Below are 12,305 nucleotides of genomic sequence, written 5' to 3'. Positions count from 1 at the left end.
AGCTCTCGTGCATTATCGTACATCGTGCGTTATGAGTCGATGCACGCACTATGCCGCAGAAATACAAGCAAATTGTCTCTAATGCCTAACAATGGGAAGCTAGGAGAGCAAAAGCATTAAATTAATTATTTTGCAATTTAGCACGACCTTTGCACGCACTGCTGGAGGTCTAGTAACGTTGCTGCCGGACACCGCGAGCAAAAGCCAATACTTTCGCCATTTTTTCGCTATGCCTCTGTTCTCGGTTACGTCATTTTCTTTCTTACATACAAAGATGCTTTATTTTTCAGTTATATCTATTAGTACATTGTTGAAAATACGTAACCTTTAACTTGCTGATGTATTACGACAGTTTATAAAGAAAAAAAGAAGCTTGAACTCGCAATAGCTTTGACTTCGCATCGCCACTGATATCAATTCAGCAACACGCGCCTCGATGCAAGTGCGCAGCAATGTTCCAGGCGCGAGCAGCGTGTGCTTTATTTGTGTCTTTTCGACTTTTGTGCAGTTGACCATGGCCCAAGTACGTATATACTAGGCAGAACTGTACAGTTGAGTGCTGAAATTTAGAGCTGTGCTTCTGACTGCTATTTGTGGTACGTTTGTTCGCCTTGCGGAGCGCTTACGGGAATGTTCTGGAGGCAATGTTTTGATGGTTAATTTTCGCACATGTTTGTATCGCTTGGTTTCCAGCGTTCCTCTTCAAGTGTCAGGGATATTTCTCATTTGCAATGCCTATCTCTAAGTCTCTGGCAGCATTATGTTATTGGCACTTTTGTGATCTGAGAAGCTGCCTGACCAAGTTGCCTATCAAGATGAACATTCCATCTCTGGATTCTGCTTGCGTGGAATTTATTTTACCATATATTTTTCAATGCAGCTAGAAAGTACTGGCTTTCTATCTTGAATCCGGTGGCCCCAGAAGCAGGTGCTGGCAAGCAGGCCATGCACTTTTGGTCATTAATTAGTATGTGATACTACCTCTTACTAATCAGTTTTATCCTTTTTAATTATAATTGTGGAACTGTGCCTACTAGTAATTTTGTGCCTACTCGTTACTTGTGTTTTAATAAAGTTTAATTTTCAAGAATATGTTTTTGATTACGTGTTCTTTTTTTTTAGATCCGCGTTTAACCTGTTTGTATACAGCGAGAACATGTAATGAATAATTTCATACATGTGCGTGGCTGGAGGCCGATCATTTTTGTAATAAAGCTTTATCAGTTGTATAAATAAAAAAGTAACATTGGTATGACATTGTGAGTTTCACTGGTGTGCTTTACCTAGTGCTTACTGAACTCACTATTTTTCATTTATCCATTGCAGGATTTGTAATGATGCATAATGATCAAAATGCGGATTTATGGTTTTCTTAGCACAGTTTTCGCATTTTGATGAGCGCTAGAACTATATATAAAAGTTGACAGTCACTTTAGCGAACACTGAAGAGGATGAAGGCAGAAGCCTGCGCACTCACGAAGCATTAATTAAATTATTTGTCATTCGCATGCGTTGTTACTTCTATTGTTTTCTCCTACCAAAGTTGTGGACTCGATTGCCTTAATTACCTGTGCCTTAATTAACTTCATAATTAACACCAATGGTTGCAGGCTCTACTCCCACCAAAGGTCGAGGGTTTGAGTGCCTTAATTGTATCTTAATTAACTTTGTCTTAATTAACACCAAAAGTCGTGGGTTTGACTTCCACCAAAGTTCGAGAGTTAGAGTGTCTTAATTAACTCTGCCGTAATTAACTTGCCTTAAGTAACTTCGCTCTAATGAACACCCAAAGCAGTGGGTTCGACTCTACCTTCACCATGTCAATTGGAATCCAACTTGGAGATAATTTGGAGATGTGGCCAGTTCGCCCATATCTCCAAGTGGTTCCGACTCCCAACAAAGGCCGTGGGTTAGAGTGCCTCAATTAACTCTATCTTAATGAACTGTGCCTTAATTTGCTTCGACCTAATTAACACCAAAGGCCGAAGGTTAAATCCCCAATTTTGGTGCCATTGAATTTTGGTGCTGCGACGCTGGACATCGGATTTTTCGACCATTGAGCCATCTAAGGATTTCACCTTAAGTGTTGCAGTTTATATTTTCACATTCACACGTTTACACGTTAACAAAACATTTCAAGCAAAGCCACCAGCTACATGCCGACAATGGGGGTAACTGTGCCATTAGTGTGCCTCAGCAGATGTGCCGTCGAGGACAAATTAAATGCGAACAGCGGAGTGTGTGGCCGAAGCATAACTAAAGGTATACTGTGCATGTCGTCGGCCAGTCGTTGTGCACGTGCGTGGGGATGTAGTTCTCGAGGAAGAGTGCAGCGCTGCTCGCCCTATTGCGATAAACGTCACCTGTATTTTGTCTGAAAGTTGTTTTCTCATCTCTCCTCGGGCAGTGCCATACCCACCTGGCAGTACAGTGTTATGGTGACTAGCACCATCGCTACATCTGTAGCGTGATATAGCTGGCATGCACCCAGCTTGCTAACGTGCATTGCTTTGCTTTTGTTACCACCATCAAAGCTGCCAGTGTCTAATCGTAATTTGAAAACACGAAAAATGTATTGCATTGGATGCGCAACAACAGTGCTAGCCACCTTAAAAGTAATCACAGATAGGAATGGCACTGCAATGGCGGGGTGAGAATACAAGCTTCCAACAAAATACAGGTGACGTAATACGCACTAGGACAAGCAGCCCCGCACTCCGCATCGAAACCACATGCATGTGTACAATCATTGCTGGCCGACGCCACACACTGTGCTTTTAGTTACGTTTTGGCCACACACTCTGCTGTTCGCATTTCATTTGTATTCAATAGTACATCTACTGTGGCACTCGCAGGTATACAGCTCATTATAGCGTCAGCAGGAAAGATCCACTAGATGTTCTATGGACCTCCTGCGTCCCCAAAAAGAACATCTATTAGAGGTTACTTATGTCCAGCTGCGACATCCTTTCAACGTTAGAGCAACGTGATCTGGATGGGACTTAGATTATCCATGGTACGTATTTGTAACGTTGTTTGGAGAAATATAGATATCTATAGGATGTGTGCAATGTCTCAAACATGATGTTCTATGGACATCTATGGTACAGTCAACCACAAAACTTTGCGGACCACGCGAGCGCGTGCCAGACTGCCTATCCGCGCCACCTAGCGGTACGCCACCTAGCGGCGACAGGGGCGCTCTCCCGGATATGAGCCCTCTTGGTACTCGCCTGCCTGTTAATTTTTTATTCCCGTGCATGACATTGTTAGTTCGTTGTGTTGACGCAGAGCGCTGTCTGCGATAAGACCGCCACATATCTGGCTTGATAGCAGTATCGGAGCAATCACTGCTACCTTTGTCGACTGGTGTGCCAGTGGGTAGATAAGTTTCACGAAGCGCTGCGACGATTTTTTTACACGACGTTTACTGGCGCACTTTGGTTGGCAGCATCTTGGTCCAATGAGTGTTGCTGCTTCTGCGTCTTGAGAGAAAGGGTAGGGAGGTGTTTCACTGTCATCAAAAATAAAGAAAAAGCGGATGCATAGAAAATTTTCTTTCACACATAGGCGCATCTTCGCATCAGTCGCTGAAAACGTAGTAGACTTGCTTCAGGCCACGTGGTGATTGCCTATTTGGAAAGATGCCGCTGCGTGTTCCACTTGACGAAAGAAGGCACATTGTGCGTGAATAGGATTATTCAAGCTTTCCGCGACGATGACAGATTCACAGATATGGAGCGCAGTGGGCGTCCAAGGGCCACGACTGAGGAAGAGGACCGCCTGATTACGGCCGCCATCGTGGCTGATCCTTTTCAAAGTGCAGAGGATATCCGAGAAGCGCTCTCGCTCACGGTATCGTCTGAGACTGTAAGAAGAAGGCTGAGTGAGCTTGGCCTGCAGTCTTTCGTAGCAGCACAGAAGCCCTGCCTCTCAGACAGCCAGCTACAAGAACGACTCATGTTCGCTACAGCAATGAAAGATTGGACAACAGAGAAATGGGGCGATGTCATCTTTAGCGACGAGTCAACTTTTTCCACGCGCTGGGACCAACGGAAGCGGGTTTGGCGTCCACTAAACTGCAGGTGTGTTTACAGTGTATTGGCAGTTAATTCACGAAGCTAATTCTGCATCACAACTTGTTTCACGTAAAATGAGCTTTTGGACATTACGAGATTTTTCTGTAGTGGTATTATGTTGAAAACATTAACGATTGTTTCATAGTACTACTTACTCTGAAGCTAATTAAAAGCTGCCAGTGGGTCTTTCAGTACTATCTAATGATGTTTGCACGTTTTCTATTGCAACTCTATAACAGCATTATAAAGTTCATACGCAAGAGGAATCAACATTTTTAGACGCGCCGCTGGAACCCAATTGTATGCTATTTCTTGCAGATATCTGCCTAATTACACACAGAGTGTTCTATCCAGTGGACGGTGTTCCGTGAGCGTGTGGGGAGCAATCAGCAAAGATGGCCTTGGTCCCCTTGTGCGTCTGGAAGGGCCCTTCACTGCGTCACGGTACTGCGACGTCATCACTAGACACCTCGTTCCGTATGCGCTGGACGGTCCCTTCAGCGACGGCTGCTATTTTTTTCAACACGACTGCAGCCCGATCCATAAAGCACGTATCGTCCAGTCATTGCTAGAAGAACATGCTGTTTGCCAGCTTGAGTGGCCTCCATGTGGCGCTGACTTGAATCCCATAGAAAATGTCTGGGGCATGTTGAAGAAACGGCTGTCCACACGAGCCAACCGCGGCCGCACGGCCGATACGCTGTGGCAAGCGATCGCACAAGAATGGGAAAGCCTGCGCGGTCGACCGGAGATTACTGAATCTTTGTACGAGTCGATGCCCACACGCATCAATAAGGTGCTAGAAAACGGCGGACATTTCACTTCCTACTAGATCATTGAGAGACCTATGTTTCATGACACTTCTGTAAATGTCTTGTGAATAAATTCATCCCCTTCAGACACGAATTATGATGCACTGTCTGCAAATGCGTCAAATGCGCATGGCATCATTTCAAGACGCTCACTATTACATTCCAAGAAAGAAGACAAAGCAATGTGCTGTTTTGTGCAAGTTTCAGTAAAAAAAATTAATTAGCGTATAACTCATTATCTAATTATTCTGAAATCCGTCAGCTTCAATGCTTGCATAAAAAGAATCAACTATTAGGCCCGAAACGCATGCACACTTGCTTTTTCGGTTGTATTCGTGTCGACCGGAGAAAAAAAAATACTCTTGACGTTGGTCTTGGAACGCGGCACGTCGAACGATTGTCTAACATGGTAGTGTCTCCAGCAAAGTGATCATCTGCAGCAATACGCAGGACAATGAAGTTAACTGACCGCTAGTTGTCCCATCAGGAAGCGGACACGAATGTGCACACTGAGTTTTAGGTCATTTGAAGAAACACGTGGCGTGGGACGCGCCTCCGAAGTTCGAGTCCCCAAACGAGGCACCGTGTCGCAAAGGGTTATAAAAAGAGTCATCGCACCCGATTACTTCTTATTTTTCTAAATGTAACCACTATAGCAGCGCGGTGGTTCGGGCTTTGCGCAGCAAAACCTGGGCGCAGGCGATCAAATCCCGGCCGCTACTGTCACTTAGCGATGGGGGAGGAACGGAAAAATTCTGCCTACTGACTAAGCATCTGTGTCCCATGGCTGCCTCACCGCTCACTCACGCACTCACGAAAAAAAAAAAAAAACAGCGTGGCTACGCGAAAATAGAACTGATAACAGCCGAAGAATACGCTGTCTGATTACTTGTACTGATATTCTGCTCTCAAAATATAAGCAAGTAGCCCTGGCTAACAAAGAGCGCGTCACGTTGAAAGAGATAGGTAGAAAATATTTGCGCACAGTGCGAAAATAGACAGGCCATAGATTTAAGGAGGGATGCGTCTTCAACGTAGCGCTGCTGTCGATCGCTGGTGACGTAGCGGAAGTGTCGCGAAGAGGCTCTTGGCCACGCGCTCGCGTGGTCCGCAAACTTTTGTGGTTGACTGTACATTAATGGTTCACTGGGTCACGCCCTGCACATTATACGTTCATGTTAGCAAAGCATTCAGCCTGGTACACTCATCACCTTAATCCGAAATAACGAATTTCCTTCGCGCTTTGAGTTTTACTGGCGCCACTATGAACGAAAATTTAGCGGAGGCAGAGGAATGCGACGCCGCCTGCGCCGCTAAGCTGGGACCGCTGGCCGCGGCGCCATCTATCTGCTCGCAGCAGAGCTACTCGGTGCGCCCGCGCGCGGCCGAACATAATCTGGACGCTCGCTCGCGCGCAGTGTCAACACCTAAATATTCTTCCACCGTGATCCTAGCTAATAAAGCTGACGACAGCTTGTGCACACGCAGACGGAAGCGAGAAACGATTTTGATGGAATAATCGTACGCTTTGAGCTAGCTGCTTTATTTTTACTGAGGAGGAAAACTGTTTCCCTTTATAAAGAACGCTAGGTTCAATGCGTACATTATAGTTTCTTAGGCGAAACGTCAAATTTGCGGCACGTTACGAGAGCAAATTGGGGCTATCGGCGCCATTTTGTAAGCGTCACGCCTTGAAGAAAATGGCGGAATGTCCAGAATAGCGGCTCTGGATTGCTTTTCGCACGAAGCTTCGCGACCCATTTGGATCGGTCTCGCACAGGCCGCAAGAAAGAGCGAGCGCACGCACTAACTCCAGACGGGCTACGCTCGACTACGCTCGACTACGGGTGACAAGTCCTCTTCCCAACTGACAACGGCACTTTGCGCCGCTTCCTCACGCGCGGTGTTTGGTTGGAAATTTCAACTGCTCTCGCGGGCGCGCAGCGCTGTGATACTTTACAGACACGGTAGTTAGCCCGTAAGGTATGCGCTGGGCTTGTATGTTCAAAAATGACCAAACCTGGTGAGGGGCCCTTTAAAATCATTGCCCTGTTAACACGGCATGACCCAGCGACTTCGTACGCAGTAGCCATTAGTCGCGGCAGAAGGCGCCCGAATGTTGACACCGGTTTACGAGCCATTCCAGAAGCACGTAAACAAAACTGCAGCACAAACTTTTGCAACTTCCGAGTCAGAGCACTGTGAAAAATACGATCAGTGCAGTGACCTCAACGCACTCACACATTTACCACAAAGACCACAATTCAATTTCTAGCTCAAATCTTGGCACGTTGAAAACCCTCCTGGAAAGAGGTGGTTCCCGACAGCGAAGACACCAACAGAAGTCCCCAGCGCTTAAAAACGCCGTTTCTACGGCCGCCCAAAAACATGAGGCCGAATAAGCCTCCAGACGTCGGAAAAAACGTGGCTAGATGTTCCTGAAGCACGTGGAAACAACAATGACGGACGACAGTACAAATAACTCTAGCTTACCTCATGTGTCTCGCAAGCCCAACCATTCTAGGACCATCTTGAACTGGTAGCAATGCGGCGCGAAGAACCAACCGCACATGTCAGTCCACAGAGCCAACCACGAGCATGACAGCAGACCACGGGCAGCTTTGAGTTCGCGCACTCTCGGCACATGCACGCACGAACAAACCGCACCGCAAGTAGTTTATTGCACTGTACCGCAAGTGATGCGTTTTATGACGTCATAAAAACGCAGGAGCGCAGCCGCCAGGCAAGACTTCCAGTTAATATACTGAGTCAGTTATATTGGTTATATTAACTCTATGCTTCCAGTCATAGGTTTTGTAATGGGGAGTGGGTCCACGGACGTATTAGCAAGCGCCATAGAGTTTCTTGTGCAAGCGCCGATAATGAAGTTAAACTCGCATAGACGGTAGCGCCAGTTTACCCTCTAGATGTTGAAACTCTATGGCGGCGCTGCCGTCGTCTTATTCTGAATCTCCGGCCAATAAATGTTGGCTCCGGCTGTTTCGGCAGCGCTCATTGGCTCAGGTGAGCTCACGGGCTGTGTAGCTGTCGTCTGCTCGACGCACCGTCGTTGTTGCGTCGTTTGAGTTCTTTCCGCCGCTCTTTTTCCATTTTATTTACAACAGATCGGTGGGGAATAATCTCAGTGTTACCGCCACCGAGTATCCACCTGTCAAAGCTCCATGCAGCTGCGGTAGGATCTCCGACGCGACAAGCGTCAGGCCGGCGAGCGGGGCCGCTCATGCGGATGGATGGATGAGGCTGAACCCTTTAAACCGGGCGGTGGCATACGCCACCTAGCCATGACTATTAACCTATTTTGTACTTTGTGGTGGGTGAAACTTCACCCTTGCCTTGATTTTATCCACCAATGTCCAATCAGATTAACCTCTGTTTGGTTATTTCTACCCGCTTAAAGTCTGTTTTGCCTTCACTGTCCCTAAACCCCAATGCTTTGAAAAAATCAGCCCCGTTGCCTTGCACTGTAGGGTAAGCCCTTTACAGAAAAGTATGAGGAAGAAAGTGATGGTTGCGCCACCAGGATTTTCAATAAAAAATGCCTCAGCGCAGAGCCCTCGTTGGACCCACTCCTCCAATCTAGTAAACTCTAGTTTTGGTGTGGATGGAGAAAAAAAATCAATAAAACTACCCGTACAGCTCGAGCTTTGTCAAAAGGCAAGAAGGCCAGCATATTTCCGACTAGTAATTTTGACTCAATTGGGAGCAGTTGCATGGGCAAGATTATGTTGGCGAGAGCTGCAAGAAAGTGACTGCGCAAATTAATACACTAGTCTCCACTATAAAGTATTAATGCGGCTACTTATTTGACCATCACGCCAGCGATAAATGTCACCAGTCAATGCACCAGTGCGCCTGCGTGTAAATCACGCCGGTACCAACGAGTACGCCTTCACAGGGAAAAAAAATTTTTTTTTTTTTTTCATGTTGCCCGTCTTTTGATAAATGTCATTCCTTTCCCCTTGGAGCATATCGGGCATGCTCGCAAAAAGCACGTGATTGACAATGTAGGCATCATGGAGGAAGCAAAAAGTTTAAAGGGAGCATCGCGCGGGAAGAAAAATGAAGCCAAGCGTGTCGGTCCAACACGTGATAGCCACGTCAGAACGCGCCGTAAAAATTAGGGCTTCCACTCTGCATGCATGCAGCGCAGCGGCAGGGAACCTCAAATGGCCCCGAACAAGCATGCATTGATTAAAAACCTACAGGTGCCTACGGGCACCAAACGACTCGGCAAATCTCGATTCTTGCTCCGTGTGACGCAAGAGGTCACATACTGAGCAAAGCAGTAGAAGCCATGCAGAAGCACAGACGAGTGTGACGGGGGAACACGATATCATACTCGCCTCCGCCGGAGACCACGGACCAATTGACAACAATCGTCCACGTCTTTCCAGTACGCCCAGCAACATCCAAGAAGCACAAGAGCAAAATTTCTGGACGGCGCCATCAACTTAAACGCACATACCTGTGCACATACCGGCTAGCCTAGGGACAAACGCATACGAAACGAGCAAAGGAAGCTCTCCGCCGTAGTACCTAGGCAAAGTCAGATTTTCTCTCTCGCACGCTCTTGTACTCGCGGCTGCGCATAAACGTCTGGCGATCCCTCCAAAGACAGGAGCAAAGGGAACGAATTCACTGTCTACGCCCACGCAAGAACACAAATTTTTAGGCATTATACTTAATTTTTTTTCCAGTCCACTACATTTTCAGGCATGGATTTCAGGCACTAGATTTCAGGCTTTTTCTTTTTTTGCCTCAACCAGCAATATATATATATATATATATATATATATATATATATATATATATATATATATATCGCCGAGTGCTAGTCAAATTAGGAAGGCCCACTAATCTTCAACAAAATGATTCCCTCACCAGAAAAGAAAATGGCCTCCCTGGTGCAGTAATCGGCCACTACCTCCCTCGTGACTCCTACAATCTATCCTTGGCCCTCAGTACCCAGCGGCTGCAGAGCACCCCAAGAAACACACAAGCAGCTATTTGATGTCTAAAAGATGTCTTGAAGGGATAATTCAAAAGTTTAATAGCTGTCCTGGTCGAGACATTTTCTAGCCGTGGACGTCTACAGGTACTTCAGTAAGCCCTGCTAACGTTACGCTAAAAGTTGGCTAATAAACATCTCGACAAGAACAACTTCAAGAATTGTATTAGACGTTCCCAGAATTCTGTTATAAATTATAACAGAATTCTGGGGACGTCTAACAAAATTTTTAATTAAGCTATAAAAGCCTGCATATTGTTTCCGAAGTCATAACGTATAATGGCTTCAGAAACAATATGCAGGCTTTTATAGCTGTCTTTAAAGCAGCATTTATAGATTGTCATTCTACAGTGACCAGGTAAGCAAAATTATTGGCCACTTTCGCATACCATGCATCCGTATACTAGCTTCATAGTACACATGTTACGATATAGAACTGAAAATTAAATTGAAGCATTACATTATATTATTTATAATAACTTGCATAAAATTGTTTAACATATATCAAATGTGCAATACACATCCAAAGCAAATGAGCATAACATGCAGAAAAAAATTACCTGACCTTGTGAGAAAGCGGCTTCGTTGACTAATAAATTAAAGGAAATGCAGAATTATTTTACAAATTTTTTTAATACAATAGAAAAGGTGACCACATAAAATAAGACGTAGCTGCAGTAACCACAGCAATCCAGGTCCCTTCCCTCTTGGATACCGCTGGCTGCCCACAGAAGTTCGCTCTGTAACACAACAGTGAATAAAAAAGTGAGTAAGCCACACTTGATTTACAATAAAGATGTGCGATTCAGTATTTCAAATAGCAACATATGTGCCATTGTTTTACCTCGGTCACATTTACTTTATAAATTTAAGCAATACTTTCAAAATCTTATGCTGTGCGATGACGTTCAGAATTATGTTGCAGATATGACATGAAATAGCTACTATAGAGTGAAATTAAACTGGCAAATGGTTTGATTCACACACAATTTGCAGTAGGTTATTAGCAGTTAGATGGTTTGCAAACAAATCTCTTACAAGAGTATGCTACTTTTATTTAAGTAGTGGTGTTGGTGGGTTGTAGCAACAGGTGGGCTTAGCCTGACAACCAAGGCCGGCAACTGTTCCTTCCGACTGTCTCTTACAATATCACTGCGGTATTGTACCACATGTCAATAAAACCATTCTCTTCCTAAAGGGAACCCTAAACACTTAACTAATCATAGAATGGCCTCACTATATTAAAGGACGTCGTCTCAGGAATCTCATGCCGCAAAAAGTTTTCCAATCCTCCAACTATAAGTGAAGTTACCACACCAATGCAAGACTATTTTCCTGCCTGCTAGCGTGCTGGAAGCTACACAGAGGAGAAGCCAAGAGAGCAAAGTCCCGGTATACTACGCAATGCAGCACGCTGCTGCCATCTTAAAGGCCACATGCAGCTAGAATTTTTGTAATCATTCAACCAATTATGTGAAACTCCAGCTTTACCTCCCAGATCACAAAAGAACGTTCTGCTACATACCGTGCATGCAAATATATTCGAGTCTAAACTTCGCGCCAGCACCGGCCCGCCAAAACAAAAGTGGCGTGCAAGTTGTAGCAGGTAAACGTATACGTACCGTAAGGAACTGCACCGTATCTGCATGCAGGCGCTGGTCAAAGCTTGAACGTAAGCAAAAGACTTGGGAAGAAAAGCATGAGCACTGGCGAGCGAACGCTTGCGAGCATGAGCACGGCCCTTTGAATCACTCGCGGAAACATCAGCGCGCCCCCCTGGTGCGGTCCAAGACACATGGTCCAAGAGCAGATAGCAGTTCGCTCAAACGGAGCGCACATTTGCGACTGCACGCGGCCAGATCTGTTGGTGACGATAGCTGGTATCGCAATTCCGGCTTCTTCACCACTTGTTCAAGCAAAGGGAAAGGAAGGCACGGCTCTGATAAGGACGCTGAATGGGCGCGCACGTGTGCGCCCGGCCGTTTTCTTTTTCTTTTTTCTAAACTTTGACTGTCGTGACAGACTCATCGAGTGAAAAAATCGGAAAGGAATCAAATAACGCCGCAAGCTTTTTCTGCTTGTTTACCCAAAGGGGGAAAGCAGCGATAGGCTATATGATGCGATGTTAACGGATTGCATGTGGCTTGTTAATCGCACGGAATGTAACGCTGCGCGTCGGGCACGCGCATTTTAAATCTTTTTCACTTTCACGCGCACACCCAAGCATGTCACACATTTTCCGATAAAAACATCTAAAAAAGTTCTTGAGTTATACGCTCTCAAGGCGTTCACCAAAGTATACTCCGGTGACGCCAGAGGTGGGCTGTTACCACAGCTGAAACAAAATAGCATATTTGATTAACCGTACTTCCTGCTACATAATCT

At 45.6% G+C, this 12,305-nt stretch overlaps 1 long non-coding RNA gene across 1 annotated transcript; it reads left to right on the top strand.

Annotated features, from left to right (window-relative positions):
- The first annotated feature begins 368 nt into the window (after nucleotides 1-368).
- On the top strand, nucleotides 369-1,508 carry LOC125943804 (uncharacterized). Its single transcript, XR_007465903.1, has 2 exons — nucleotides 369-967; nucleotides 1,123-1,508. It is a non-coding gene; the product is annotated as an uncharacterized LOC125943804 (long non-coding RNA).
- The last annotated feature ends 10,797 nt before the right edge of the window (nucleotides 1,509-12,305 follow it).

Source organism: Dermacentor silvarum, chromosome 3 (genome assembly GCF_013339745.2).
Source record: "Dermacentor silvarum isolate Dsil-2018 chromosome 3, BIME_Dsil_1.4, whole genome shotgun sequence".
In the NCBI taxonomy this organism is placed as follows: Eukaryota; Metazoa; Arthropoda; class Arachnida; order Ixodida; family Ixodidae; genus Dermacentor; species Dermacentor silvarum.
Note: the sequence above shows the minus strand (reverse complement) of the source record. Positions and strands in the feature narration are given on the sequence as shown.